The following is a 15,522-nucleotide window of genomic DNA, read 5'->3' as shown; positions in this document are numbered from 1 at the left end:
AGTCAGTGGATAATTATATGCACACTTCGCAACCCCCTTTCTAGGCTTGCTAGTCAATAGCTAAGTATGTATGTAATTCAGCTGGCTATTGCCTAGTTCCTTCCATTAGGTTTATGCCATTTTTCCCTAGCACCAGCAATGTATGAGAGTGCCTGTCTCTGCTGAGATTCACCAAGAGAGAATACTTTCAACATTTTGGATTTTTGACAGTGTGACATCAATCTCCAAGGTTCTGGTCATCAGAACCAGCTCCATATTTCATGTAGAAAAACAATTCGTTTTTTCTGAGTGCTCACCTCAAAAAGCCACTTTGCAATTTTGCTATTACCAGCTGTGACTCCCTTTCATCAGAAGAGTGCCTTTTCTCTAGGAATGAATGGAAATAAAAGCCCTTCCTGATTCAGGTAACCAAAAGAATCATGTGGTCACACAGGTGCCGTTAGCAAGGCTTTCTACTCATTCAATAAAGATTTACTGAGTATCTCCCATGAACCTACTATGTGCTACTGAAGTGCTTTTGGACTAATGTATGGAGCTGAAGGGTGGTAAAGGTGGTAAAGGTAAACCGTCTACTATGTCAAGATACAAGCTATACCATAATAGGTTCCAAACAACCCCAGGCAAGTGTGATATTCAGCCTCGTCTAACCAGCTGTGAACAGCAACATGATGCTATTTGTCCAACTCCGGCATTTTGTGCTACCCGATCAACCAGGAAAACGAATAAATTTTATATGTGAGAGGTAGATGAAAGAAAAAGAGAGAACAAAAGCCAGATAAATAAACACGAGACTTTTCCTTCTACTGGGTAGAAGGCTGATTCAACTCTACTGTCAGTAGCACTCAGCATCTTGCACATTGAAATTCATCAGTAAATGTTTGTGGAATGTAGGGATCATAATTTTAAAATATCTGTGTACTAGAGGAGAAATATCTAAACCTTCTTTCTCTAAATCATATGACATAAAGAACGTTGCTGATTGTAACCTTCCAATTTGGAAAGATCTCTTCCCATTCATCAAATTCTGAAATAATAATAACTGACCTTTGTTGAGTGGCTCATTTGTGCCAGGCACACTTCTAAGCCCCTTACTTTGTTATCTTACTCAATGCCCTAAACAACCCTGCTTTGCATGTTTTGGTGCAATTATTACCCCATTTTACAGATGGCAAAAGTGAGGCACAAAAATGTTAAGTAACTTATCTACAATACAGTTCTTAAGAGTTCTGAGAGTCAGGATATAGAATTAAGACTCTTGAATTCACTTGTAAACTGAAGCCTGCAGCAGAAGAATTCATCTGGGAATTTAGAGCTGCTATACACAGACTGACCTCCCTATTCCTAAGTGAAACTGTCATACCATGGCCAAGTCCATCATCCTCCCCTTGCTGCACCTGTGGGTAGTTGACCCACCTCCTGGCCATTCTTGGTGTGGCTCCATCTCGGCCTTGAGCCTTTCGCTCCAAATGAGTTGATCCTTCATCTGATCATCTATGCATGCAATTGGCCTATTCACCACTTCCCAGAAGCCTAGGCCTGGAGTGTATAGTCCAAAATTCTTTACTGTATATTAATAGAAAGTACCTTACTCAGCCTTTCAGCTGTTTCTATCACTGTGCAATGGTTTTCCAGGATCCAGCTGTCATCAGTCTTCCCCATATGCCATCTAAAGAGAGATGAGCTGCAAGGTTCTATTGCCAGGCCTCCTGTCTTGCAATTTGATATCAGTTACCGCATTTAGATAATGCTGGTAAAAATCATGAAGAAGCTTGATGTGCCATCTATGGCTGAACTACCATTCTCCAATTTTTTAACAGCTTTATCTGAAATTGAGATCATAAAAGGGCCACATCCTCTTAGCCATTCCAGAAAAATGTTGAGCTTCTTAATGCTATTTTATGTTACTCTTTTTTCTGTCGATGAATCAATTATCAAACTAAAATCAAAGCAGAAAATATTTAGCTGCATATTCAAACTAACATTAAGACAGAAAACTTTTAGTTGCATATTCATTTGCTCTGGATCTAGAAGAAAAATAAATCCCTGCCTTTTCTCAATTAAAGCTGCTCTAAAGAACTATGCTGCTTGTTACAGAATAGTCTAAAACCTCCTGCGTATGTTGTTATTGTCTATGTAACTGTAGACCTGGTATGATGCTTATAGTATCTTCTGCTGCTAATTTAGTCCATAATCACAAATCACAGTCATTTGTTATATAAAGGCACAAAAGATAGAGAGATCATCAAAATAAAGTGACTGCCTTGAAAATATCTTACCTGTATAAGGGAGACAGCACAAAGTCAAAATCAAAAAGAGATCATATAATAAATAAATGCTATTAAAAGATAATGCACAAAATTATGTTGTATCATTTTCTACAGGACCATATGGTGTTTTTTACAGTAGAAGAAAAAAATGCATGTTTCTTACCCTAAAACTCTTCAAAGTTAACCATGGACCTCTTGCACCAGCACTGATTGTTTGGAACGCCAGGAACTTGGATCTGTAGTCCATGAGGGTAAAGCTCATTCATCCCTGGCTACTTCCGAAGTACAAGAGAAAATGCCATTTCTCTTTAAAGTTTGCAGTTATAAGTTCTTGCATCTTCTCACCCTCAAAGTAAAGAAAAAAAAAAACAAATGAACACAAAAGAAAGGAAGGTTTACATTGTGGCCACTAAAAGATATGTTTTAGATAACCACACAAATTGTGCAACTTCAAAGATGCTGTGGTTTCGTCCTAGCCTCTACAGGCACCGCCCCCCCACCTTTTTTTTTTCTACTGAGGCTTTATATGCCATGTCCTGGGCTAAGTATTTAGAGATGAGAAGTCCACTTAGCACTGAGGGATAAACAGTTCACCAGAGGGGACCTCTGCCATAGACTGCCAACAAACAATGCTTCTTTTATGAAAGGCAATTTGGCATTCAACAATTCAAGTCCAACCTGACAAATCTGGGGGTGAGGAATAAATCCAAGATGGTGCCATCAACTGTAACGTAACTGGATAGCTCATCATCTAATGCTTCATCCAGGAGTATGATAACTGCTCCAGACATATTTCATTTTTCATGTATTCTTAGCAAAAACTAAAATTCGGCATATCCTTCACAAGACCTAAGATACCATAATTTTTCTCATCGCTCAGGAGAATACTTTTGGTACAAATGTTGAGAAAAGTGTGAGCTGTAAAGAGTGATTTCACAGCTGGTTTATTCCTCAGAGAATGAAGGATTGTGGTGTAACTTAAGTCGCATGAGACTGGATACACTTCTAGAATCCAGCTTATTAAACATGGAACTATATGGGATCCTATTCAGCAAGTTTTTCCATTAGACTAAAACGTCCATCAATGGCAATGCCCTCCAAATATAGTTATGAAAGATAATTATCCAACCTTAGTTTTTTGGTCTATTTCAAAATATATCAGAATATATAGTACCCCTCTTCTACAAGATGAGACCCTGCTTGCTTGTCATGTATTAGTTTTTATTTAACATTTAATTTCTCTTCAGATGCAAGATCCAAACACATTTTTTCCATTCTGAAAAAAAAAAATGTATGAGAAAAGACTCTTCTTCTCTCCCAATAGCTATTCTCAGCTCTATTTTAATTCAAATTAGAATCATACTTTCATTATTATGAATTAGAAATACATAATCAAAAGTGCATTTGAGGTGAGAGGACTGCTTGAGCCTGGGAGGTCAAGGTTGCAGTGAGCCCTGATTGTGCCAATATACTCCAGCCTGGGTGACAGAGCAAGACCCTGTCTCAAAGACAAACGAACAAACAAAAACAATGTGCAAGGTTACTGAGAAATTGCATTTTAGCAGAGGACTCCACGTGTAAGTGCCAAGAGGCAGGAAAGAAGATATAATGCATGGGAAACTGCAAGTGGTTGGTTCCATGTGAAGAGAAGTGCTGGGATCTGAAGTCACGAATATTGCCAAAGAGAAGATCATGAAGAACATGGAGGAGTGGCTGTCTCAGGAGAGTCTCTGAGGGTTTTTTTGGTTTTTTTTGTTTTTGTTTTTGTTTTTGTTTTTGTTTTTGTTTTTGTTTAAGATGGAGTCTTGCTCTATAGCCAAAGCTGGAGTGCAGTGGTGAGATAGCTCACAGCAACTACTGCCTCCCTGGTCCCGGTTCAAGCAATTCTCTTACCTCAGCCTCCCAAGTAGCTGGGATTACAGGTACGAGCCACCATGCCCAGCTAATTTTGTATTTTTTTAGTAGAGACACAGTTTCACCATGTTGGCTAGTCTGGCTTTGAACTCCTGACCTCGTGATCCACCAGCCTCGGCCTCCCAAAGTGCTGGGATTACAGGTGTGAGCCACGGCACCCAGCCGCCTTTGACGGTTTTAAGCAGGGTAGGGTACAGCCAACACCAGATTTATCTTCGATACAGCATTTGCATTGCAATTGGGAGGCCGGAAGAAAGCAAGACTAGCAGCCGGGAGTGCAACTGGGAGTTGATGCAGTGGTACTAGCTGAGCTCATAAGGTACTAGCTCACCAGAAGGAGAGAAGGCACCAGACAGACACTTCACAAGCAGAATGAACAAGACTCAGTGACTGAGGTAAGAATTGGGGGAGAGAGGAAAGATATTAAGATGACTGGCAGATCTCTTAATGGACCTCGAGCTCTTGTTTGAAGGATCTGTCTGGGAAATTCTGTCACTTACTATTCTTGATGGGAAAACATCCCTGTTAACCTGAGAAGCTCATCTTGTTAAATGGTAAACTTTGGAAACAAAACATGGCATGAATATGGAAGCACAGGGGTCAGGGTTGCATCACTTTACAGTCAACTGGGTGGATAATAGTGTTATTAATCAAGACAATGCATTAGGAGAAGAAACAGATTTTGAGGAGAAGGAGCAATAAGTCATCATGAATTCCATTTGGGCTAAGTTGAGATTAAGAGATATCTTTTAAGTTCAGATGAGGATGTTCTATAGGGAGTTGGTTAAATGGATGTAGAGTTCAGGGGACAATTTGGGAATAGAAATGTGTTAGACATCAGAGAACTGGTGGCAGTTGAAGCCACAAACTAGACTTCAAGTATAATTTCTGTGCTTTAGTAGTAGAAAAATGTCAGATTTTTTTCAAAATCAAATTTTTCACACAATATTTATTCAATCATCCAATAAATAGTAACTGAGCAGCTTCTACTACAAGAACCTGAGTGAGAAGTGTCAAGTAGAACTATGAATAAGACAGCAGCCCATCTCAAGGCATGTATATTCTACCTGGGGATTCAGATGTTAAACTGGTTGCCTAATATACTGTTTAATTATATTTGGGACTAGGACCACAAAGAAGAGATGTCGAGTTTTTAGTGGCGAAACGGAAGGAGTTAAGTGGCAAACCAGAGTTTCATGTAAGAGTCTCTGAAAAGCTACTTTGAGGTAAATTTTAAAGGTGAATTAACCAGGCAAAAAGAAGAAAAGAGCATTCCAGGTAGAAGGAATCAGGTATCTAAAGGGCCTGAGACAGAAAAGGATGATAGAATACACCAGGCTATGAAAGCAAGTTAGTGGAACAAGCAGAAATGTATGTAAATATGCCAACGTATTACATTTAAATGGTACTTTCTTTGGGCAAATATTAAGTAAATTTGATCATAATACAGAAGTGTGGAATCCATGTCATCTGAGGTTTTATGCCTTTTGTTTAGAACTCAAACCCCAGTTGGTGGGAAAACAAACAGAGAAAGCATAAATATAGTCTGAAGACAGAACAAATTAATGTAAGGAAAACTTCACTGAATGCTACTGCACTCCCCGCAGCTGTGCAACGGCATGTTCCTCATAGAGAAAGTGAGAAATCAACCACTAAGATAGACTTCAACACCATAGTAGGTGGCGATATAGACACCCTACAGAAGAATATGTTCTTTTCATAAGCATTTAACTATAAAATGCCCTCAAAGCACTCAAGATTCAGGAATAAAAAAGATCAATGATACTTTTCTCCTCAGATCCAGAAGGAGGTCACGCATTCATTCGGGGTCTTTTAGCCTCCTGGTTGCCCTCTGTTCTCAATAGCCAACTTCTAACGGCACTGGGCTCTGCCATATGTAAGCTATCACCTGTAGCTACTTCACTCCCATAAAAACAAAGCCCCAAGATAAGATTTTGCAATGCCAACCAGAATAATGATAAATAACCGCAACAAAACATTTCCACTTCTCTCATGTCCAAGAGTATTTTGGGCTATATTTTCTGAATAATTGCTTATCTCAACTTGCCTATGTACATTTTACCCACTCAAACCAAAGGTGATAGCAGTTACACATCTAGAAGGAGCTTACACACAGTTGAGGGCACTCAAAATTGTTTTATGGATGAGACAATCATTGTCTGAGACACTGTGTCATGCCTACCGTTTTTGGAAATTTCCGCAAGACCTTTCATCTTACCTAAAGGTTCACAAAAGGCATCGCCGTAGCATCTCCACCTCCTCGTGGTTTCACACATAATAGCTGCAGCCCTCTCTCGCACTGCACCACCGGGCTGCATAGGGAAACCATGAAAGACCTTCAACAGATCTGACTCTGCCAAGTCATAGGCCCAGAAGAGAGAAGCACATGAGTTTGTTCCCTTCTAATCAAAACCAAAATCCAGAGCTTCTCCACAGTATCATAAAAGCAAAACCATCACATTTGTGAAAAAAGCAGAGCCTATTGTAATGGGATCATTAAGGTCAACCCTAAAGTATGTTCACAAATACCATGACAGCATTGTGGATACTAATTGCTGTCTAAAAACACCACTTCAGCTTAAGTGCTGGTATTAGACAAGGGTACATTCTGTCAAATGTTGTTGGGCCCTTAATTGAAAGGGTCATTAAAAATTTACTAAAAGGGATACTCAAAACACCATCAAGGACAAAAGGTGTGTTTGACGCTCCATTCATTGTCAAGGGTGCCACATCAAGTATCAAGCAGCAGGGATGGAGATAGGAGAGAATGGATTTGAAGGCAATGGTACCGAGAGCTTCTTTACGTGAATACCAAGTCCAGGGCTGCCTGACTTCAGGCTCTGTCAAATACACTGTGAGGAAGCATTAGTGGTCCACGCACTTCCCATCTAAGAAATATACCTATGAATCTACATCTTATGAATATTTGATCCAGCTACAAATATATTTAAAAAAAAAAAAGCACCAGTCTCTGAATTATTTCATTGTTTTTGCCTAAGTCCTACATTATTTTTCCTGTAATAAAATAAAATATATTGGGTGGGAACAAGAGCCCAAAAAAGCAAATACTAACTCAAGCCCATTAAAACTAAGGTTCCAGCCATGCTGATTTTCTTTACAACATAAATGGTCTACTTGGCTGATAACAGCAGAGACTTGGGTCAATACTGTCATTCCGGCCTGCCAGCACTGCAGACTTCATGCATTCTCCCTTGAATTAACTTGACCACAGGCTATTTCTTGTAGGGTATAATGAAGAAATTGGCCAAAGTTCCTGCAAGAGATATAATGAATTCTTTAAAGCACATAAACAAACCTGGAAGACTAGAAAGGTCATGGTGAAAGAAGCAAATTTCCTTCCTTTAATATTTATGGGAAGAAAAGAATTCTAATCTGGGAAGTGACTTATGAGCAGTAGCCATAGGTCAGGGGCAGAATGTCACATGTGACCATGGGGACCAGACAGTTTGCTAATCTTTGGTAGGGATTGCGAGGGGATGCTAAAGTATGCTGTACTCTGTGTGTGTGTGTGTGTGTGTGTGTGTATGCTAAAAACAGGAAGATTAAAACATTCTAACTGAAAGAACTTGTTACATGCTGAAAGTTCACAGAAGGATAGCAGATTTAACATTAGAGAAAAATAAGATTTTAAAAAACTGAACAGGTATGTCCGTGGTAGTTGCGGAGAATGTTGGCAAGGAAAATCCTCAAAGGACTGCCAAGTGTGTCTTGATATCCAAAAGAATGAAAGCTGAGCCAGAAGTGCCGTGAAATGGGCTCCATGATTTCATCTCCTGACATTCACACCCCTGTGCTGTTCCCTCCCACTGAGTGTGGGCAGGACTGTGAGCCGCTTCTAACTGATCACATATGACAAAAGACATGGGATGTCCATGACTCTGTGCATGTGCTTACTTTACATAAGGCTGTGATCCTTGTCTTCGGAGGAGAGTATCTCCCTTGCTGGCTTCAAGAAAGAAAGCAGCCATTCTGGAAAGACCCATTTTCAGTGCTAGTGGCTAGTTCCTTGCCACTAGCACCTAAGCTGAAGTGGCAAAAAACTGGGGGCAGCGTCCAGCGGATGGGCAGCAAGAATCTTAGGCCCTCAGTCTGGCAGCCTGAAAGGAACTGAGTGCTGGAAGTGGATTCTTCTCCAGTCAAGCCTCAGATGAGTCTACAGACCTGGCTGACAGCTTGAAGGCAGCCTCCTGAGACTCTGAAGCACAGGACACAACCAAGATTTGCCCAGATTCCTGATCTATTGAAACTGACATAAGTCTGTGTTGTAAGTAGCTAAGTAATATTGCGCAGCAATAAATAATTACTACAGAACTAATACCAATACCAAAGGCTTTGACTTTGACTCAGTTTTTTGTTTTTGTTTTTGGTTTTTTTTTTTTTTTTTGGATATGGAGTCTCACTCTGTGGCCTGGGCTCCCATGTAGTGGTGCAATCATAGCTCACTGCAACCATGACCTTCTGGGTTCAAGCAATTTTCCAATTTTCCTGAATCGGCGTCCTGAGTAGCTGGAACCACAGGCATGCACCACCATGCCTGGCTAATTGTTTTTTTTTTTTTTCTTTGTAGAGACAGAGTCTCACTGTATTGCTCAGATTGGTCTGGAACTCCAGGCCTCAAGGGATTCACCCACCTTGGCCTCCCAAAGTGCCGGGATTACAGCACATCCAGACTGACTACATTGTTTCATCCCTAGGGGCTTCTCCTTTATACTGTATGATCACCCACATGGGCTACCAAAAATTACAAAGATTATAAAAAAATTATAAAAGGCCACATTTTATGTCAAGATATCATTGAGTGGAAGAATGTAATACATAGAAGAAATTATAGAACTCACACCTGTGGATCTCCATTTATCTTCCAAGGAGAGTGAATTCTGGCTTTCTGAAGAAGTAGTAACAATCCATCTTCTGTGGAATATGAAAGAATATAGATGTGCCTGTGACGTAGCCTATGGTACATTAGAAAGAGCTTTGGGGGCAGAGAGACTGAGGCTCAAATCCCAGTTTTTCTCTTTACAAATTTGGACAATATATTGAGTTTCAGTTATGCATTCCAACAATTAAAACAATCAAACCAACCCCAAAGAACGTTGAGAAAATGAGTAAGGTAAATAACTTGGGCATCAACCACAGTAAGAAAATAAGTACTCGCTCTTCCCTTTTCTTTATCCCATAAGATCAATGCATCTTAGATTTTAGAAGAGAATATTTTAAAACAAAATCAGGGAAAATACAACACTAAAAAGGAATGTAGCCCAAGAAGTGTTAGTTGCACTAAAAATGAAAAGCTGATTATATAATTATGAATAGTATTAACAAAGAGGAATTATCCTAAGGAATCACAGTCGTTGCTTAGAGTATCCTCCAATAAATCCATTTTTTAAGTGTGTGAATGAAAAAGAAAGGACAGTTACATAACCCAAGGTTAAGAGTAGGAGGAGGAAGAGGAGGAGACAATGGACCACAAGATAAGATCCACAGAGACCACAGGCCAGAGACCACTTAGGCCAAGCACAGTGACTCACACCTGTAATCCCAGCACTTTGAGAGGCTGAGGTAGGTGGAGCACTTGAAATCAGGAGTTCGAGACCAGCCTAGCCAACATTGTTAAACCCCATCTCTACTAAAAATACAAAAATTAGCTGGGTGTGGTGGCAGAAGCCTGTAATCCCAGTTTAGGGAGGCTGAGGCAGGCAAATCACTTGAACTTAGGAGGCAAAGGTTACAGTGAGCTGAGATCATGCCACTGTGCTCCAGCCTGGGTGACAGAGCAAAACTCTGTTTTCAAATAAAAAAAGAAAAGAAAGAAAAGAAAAAGAAGTAAAAAGAAGTAAACTTAGCCTGGCAAAAAGTGCAAAGACAGAAACACATCTACTGTGTTGTATTCAAAACAAAGACATGACAAATAAAAGGAATGCTATCTTTGGTTAGTGAAGATGCTGCAATATTATCAAGTGGGGCAAAATAAATGGCTTTTACTTTGCACTCATCTTTACCAAGAAGGGTGATCATCAAACAGAAAAGGGAAGAACAGACAAAATTAAGGTACAACCAAAGGTAAGATTATGGAGATAATGGGAAAATTGTAACTTGGCTCTGATAATTACTCCCAGGAGAAACAGTTTGCAAATACAATTGGAGAACCACTTTCAGTGATTTGTTCAAAATCTTTTAGAACCAGAGAGGCCAGAAAACTACAAATAGGGAAAGGAATTGATTTTAAATAGTAAATGCTTGATAAATCTTGATACTGATACTCAATTAAATTCTAACACATGGACACAGGGAGGGAAGCACTACACGCTGGGGTCCATTGGGGGGAAATGGGGGAGGGACAGGGAGGTGGGGAGGTGGGAAGAGGTAGCATGGGGAGAAATGACAGATACAGGTGAGGGGATGGAAGGCAGCAAACCACACTGCCATGTGTGTACCTATGCAACAATTTTGCAGGTTCTTCACATGTACCCCCAAACCTAAAATGCAATAAAAAAATAAAAATAAAAATAAAATTCTCTAATGGATAATTAAACAGACGGTTGGTAAGCACTTTGAGAGAAGAAATTATCATCACTACGAGCCAAAATGGGTTCACTTAAGATGTTAGGCCAAACACATTTTATTTATTTCTTTAAAAAGTGACTGAATTGGCCAGTTGTGGTGGCTCACGCCGGTAATGCCAGCACTTTGGGAGGCTGATGCAAGTGGATCACCAGGTCAGGAGTTCAAGACAGGCCTGGCCAAGAAGGCAAAACCCCATCTTTACTAAAAATACAAAATTTAGCTGGGCATAGTGGCATGTGCCTGTAATCTCAGCTACTCAGGAGGCTGAGGCAGGGAATTGCTTGAACCTGGGAAGTGGAGGTTGCAGTTAGCCAAGATCATGGCCACTGCACTCCAGCCTGGGCGACAGAGCAAGACTCTGTCTCAAAAAAAAAAAAAAAAAAAAGTGACTGAATTAGTAAATTCGAAGATGAGAAGATGCTAGAAGCATACTTACAAGATCTGGAAATTAGCAATGAAATAATTAGTTTATATTTAGACTAGAGGGATAGCACTTGAGGGAAGTGCTATCTTCAAGTGTTTCAAAGACTATTGTGGTAAAGAAAATATGGTTTCATCGCATGGACACAGGGAGGAGAACATCACACACTGGGGACTGTAGGGAGTGGGGGAGGTGAGGAAAAGCATTAGGACAAATACCTAATACAGGCCAGGCTTAGAACCTACATGATGGTTGACAGGTGCAGCAAACCACCATGGCACATGTATAGCTATGTAACAAACCTGCACATTCTGCACATAAAATTAATAAATAAATTGAAAATATGGTTCATGTACACCATAGAATACTATACAGCCATGATAAAGAATGAAGTCATGCCCCCTGCAGCGACATGGATAGGACTGGAGGCCATCATCCTTAGCAAACTAATGCAGAAACAGAAAACCAAATACCACAGATTCTCACTTACAAATGGGAGCTAAGCATTGGGCACACATGGATATAAATATGGAAACAATGGACACTGTGGACTACTAGAGGCTGGAGAGTCAGCGGTGGGTTCAAAAAACTACCTATCATGCTCACTACCTATCATGCTCACTACCATGGTGACAGGATTTGTGCTCCAAACTCCAGCATCAGGCAATATTTTCATGTAACAAATCTTCACATGCAGCACCTGTATCTAAAATAAAAGCTGAAGTTTTTTAAAAAGACTATTATAAGGAGTTAAAATTACCAAGCATTGCTGCGTCCTTCAAATCTAGGCCCAGATGACTTGAAGAATCTCACTGATCACTAGGGTTTAGAGTTGAATTCCTTGTTGTATATTGCTATAACATATTTATATTTCCACGACTGCAGCATTTGTCAGAATGTATTATCATTGCTTGTTTAATTGCCAGCCTCTCCGGTGGGATATAAGATCCACAGAGCAAGGACCAAGTCTATCTTTTTGTTTTGTTTTATCCCTAGGGTCTAATACCACACCCCATACATGGAGGGTGCTTTATAAATACTTGCTAATGGAATGAATGGATGACAAAGTAAAGGAATTTAAAAAATTTGTGCATCACAGAGATACAGTTTTCACCTCAATATCAGGAGGAACTGTCTTATAATTAGGAAAGAAATTATAAATTCCTCATTCTGAAAGCATTCAAGAAAAATATGAAAACCAGATGATCCATACAGCATTCCATACAGTAGAATGGAAGTTTAATTAGATGGCCTCTAAACTCCCTTCTGACTCTACTCTAGATTCAAAGCCATATCACCTTGTATTATAATATCAAAGTGCACAACCCCAGAATTCCAGAGGCAAAATAGCTGTGCTAAACAGTGAGCTCCTGAAAGCTGGTTTTATTCTTTTGGTGTCTCTCCCTTGCCTAGAACAGGGCTTTGACCAAGCTGACAGTTAATAACTGTTGATAAATAAATGGTTGCAATAACCGTAAATTGTTTCTGGAATGGAACAATGAATACATTCAGTCTGACCACCTTGTTTCCTAGAAAGGAATTCTTTCCCAAAGATTGAGGTGACTTCTCAAAAGTCATCCAGCTATTTGGGGACAGAGCCAAGACTTTACACAGTTTACTGCTCTTTCCAGCAGTCTAGGTTACTTTAAAGACTCTTCACGGAAACAACTGAAGACAAAAAACCAGAGGTCTCAAGACAATGAGACCATCTGGGGACATCAAAAGCATCTCCATAGGGAAATACCAAGGGATCAAGTCATCACTGTAATAAATCCAAGAGGGGGCCGGGTGCGGTGGCTCACACCTGTAATATCAGCACTTTGGGAGGCCACGGTGGGTGGATCACAAGGGCAGGAATTTGAGACAAGCCTGGCCAATGTGGTAAAACCCTGTCTCTACTAAAAATACAAAAAATAGCCGTGCATGGTGGCGCATGCCTGTAGTCCCAGCTACTCAGGAAGCTGAGGCAGAAGAACAGCTTGATCCCAGGAGGCAGAGGTTGCAGTGAGCCAAGATGGCGCCACAGCACTCCAACCTGGGCAACAGAGTGAGGCTCCATCTCATAAATAAATAAATAAATTAATTAATTAATTAATTAAAATCCAAGAGGGATGTTCACTAGGACCAGAAGAGTCAGCACAGAGAACCAGTGGTTCATTGCATTTCCAGATCATCCATACAGTGTTATGTACAGTGAATGGAAGTTCAATTCGGTGGCCTCTGATCAATGCATTTTCTAAAGTAAATTAGGGATAGATAAAATAACACCATATGTTAAGGGAATCCTCAAAGGGCTGAGCCAATGCATTACAGTTCGGTGTCTGTAACTCTACAACATAGAAAAGTGGGCCAGTTACTGTCACTTGGTTACCTTGGTCAAATAAAAATTCAAATGTAGGATGTAATAAAGGAGACTTTTTGGCCTGGTTCTCTGCATATACATATAATTAACGTATATGATGACAATCAATTTTAGGGCCTTTCTTCCTTCTACTGGGGGTCCATATTAATCTAAATCACCAAAAAGAAAAACATAGGACATCATTACGAGACTTTGTACTCTAGCTACAGTCCATAGGTCCAGGATCAATAGAAAAGTTTTACCCAGCAGTATTTCCTAGGACAACAGGCTCTTCATTTCCTTTTGTAGAACTATTTGATAAAATGACACACTGTTGCTTTTGTCCATTCAAAGGAGATCCAGAGAGTGCCCATTGCACAGTGGCCACTTTGATGTCCTATATTGTAAAACATAGTCCCCTCAACAGTCAAGAAGGCCGGAACCAAGGACCAGGCACTGTGGTCATTGCTTCATTAGGGGTAGATAGGGTTCTACGGGAATCCAAACAAGGGGGAATGGGGCTTGCCAGAGGAGCTAATGCTGGAGAGAAATTCTGAAGTGAAAGTAGAAGTTAGCTGCCCAGACAAGGGGTCAGCAGCATTGTTTCCAGCATAAGGAAGTGCATTTGCAAAGGCACAGTCAGGGCAGGAACTGCCGGTGATCTGGTGTGGCAGAAGTTTGCGAATCATTGAAAGGAGGTGCTCTAACTACTTTGGTCATTTAGCTTGGAGCAGGCACAGTCAAGGACTTTTCCCTACTCTTTATCCTCCCTGTCTCTGTGTGTGTCAGGCTCTCCCTGATGCTCTCCGGAGGCATTACCATAACTTCCTATGCTCCCTCCTGCCAATCTTTCTTTCCACTTTTCAATACATCCTCCACACTTCAAAAGAGTTCATTTCCCAGGATGCAAATCTGATCATGTCCTTCTCTAATTCCATCTTTGCCTATGAGATAAGGTCCAAATTTCTTGATGCAGAGCACTAACCGTTTTCATCCTGGCCTCTTGCCTTTGTAACTGATCTGCTAACTCTTCCCACCTCACAACTGAAAATGCAGCCCTGTAATGCATACGTACCGAACACTCCCTCACATGTGCACCTCCTCACACCTTGACCTTAGTACCTAGTGTTTCCTCTGCCTGAAATGCTTTTCACGGAGAGAAATCCAACTCATCTTCAGTAAAGCCTTTCTCCACACAACTACCAAGTCCATTCTCCATCTCCCCATAGTCCTCTGTACAAATCTCTACTCATCAATTTGCACATTACATTGGGTCTTTGTAACTTACCCACCCAGAAGAATATTGATATCTCAGTTTTCTTTGACTTACCATTACCCTTCAGAATTACCCAGTACTTGGCAAACAATAGGTTCTTGAGGTTTGTTAAATGAATAAATGTGCCACTATTTCTTTATCTTAAAATGGAAACCCAGCCAGGTGCAGTGGCTCATGCCTATAATCCCAGTACTTTGGGAGGCCAAGGCAGGTGGATTACCTGAGGCCAGGAGTTCAAGACCAGCTGGGCCAACATGGCAAAACCCCATCTTCACTAAAAATACAAAAATTAATCAAGTGTGGTGGCGGATGCCTGTAATCCCAGCTACTCAAGACGCTGAGGCAGGAGAATCACTTGAGCCCGGGAGGTGGAGGCTGCAGTGAGCCAAGATCATGCCATTGCACTCCAGCCTGGGCAACAGAGCAAGACTTCATCTCCAAAAAAAAAAAAAAAATTGAAACCCCTCCTTAGTTTGACTTTTTGTTTCAACACATCCTCACCTATGTCTGAATATGGACAACGTTTCACCTCTCCCCTTTGATTTACACCTCTTGCAGGCCCTTCCTCACCTGTCAACCACCTGTGTTTTCGAAATCATGGTCTCCAAAGGCAACCGAAAGGCCTCCAGTGCTCTGAAGATTCATCAGTCATGCAAAACTATGAGTACCTAGTCACAAACACCTTCATTAAAAATCA

At 40.6% G+C, this 15,522-nt stretch overlaps 1 protein-coding gene across 1 annotated transcript in view; it reads right to left on the bottom strand.

Annotated features, from left to right (window-relative positions):
* SS18 (SS18 subunit of BAF chromatin remodeling complex) overlaps window positions 1–15,522 on the bottom strand; it is a 465,179-nt gene that overhangs the window by 161,295 nt on the left and 288,362 nt on the right. Inside the window, exon 18 of the transcript XR_012513138.1 lies at window positions 2,431–2,613. The gene's annotated coding sequence lies outside the window, so the exon portion shown is untranslated. The remainder of the gene's footprint in view (window positions 1–2,430; window positions 2,614–15,522) is intronic.

This window comes from Saimiri boliviensis, chromosome 13 (genome assembly GCF_048565385.1).
Source record: "Saimiri boliviensis isolate mSaiBol1 chromosome 13, mSaiBol1.pri, whole genome shotgun sequence".
Classification (NCBI taxonomy): Eukaryota; Metazoa; Chordata; class Mammalia; order Primates; family Cebidae; genus Saimiri; species Saimiri boliviensis.
Note: the sequence above shows the minus strand (reverse complement) of the source record. Positions and strands in the feature narration are given on the sequence as shown.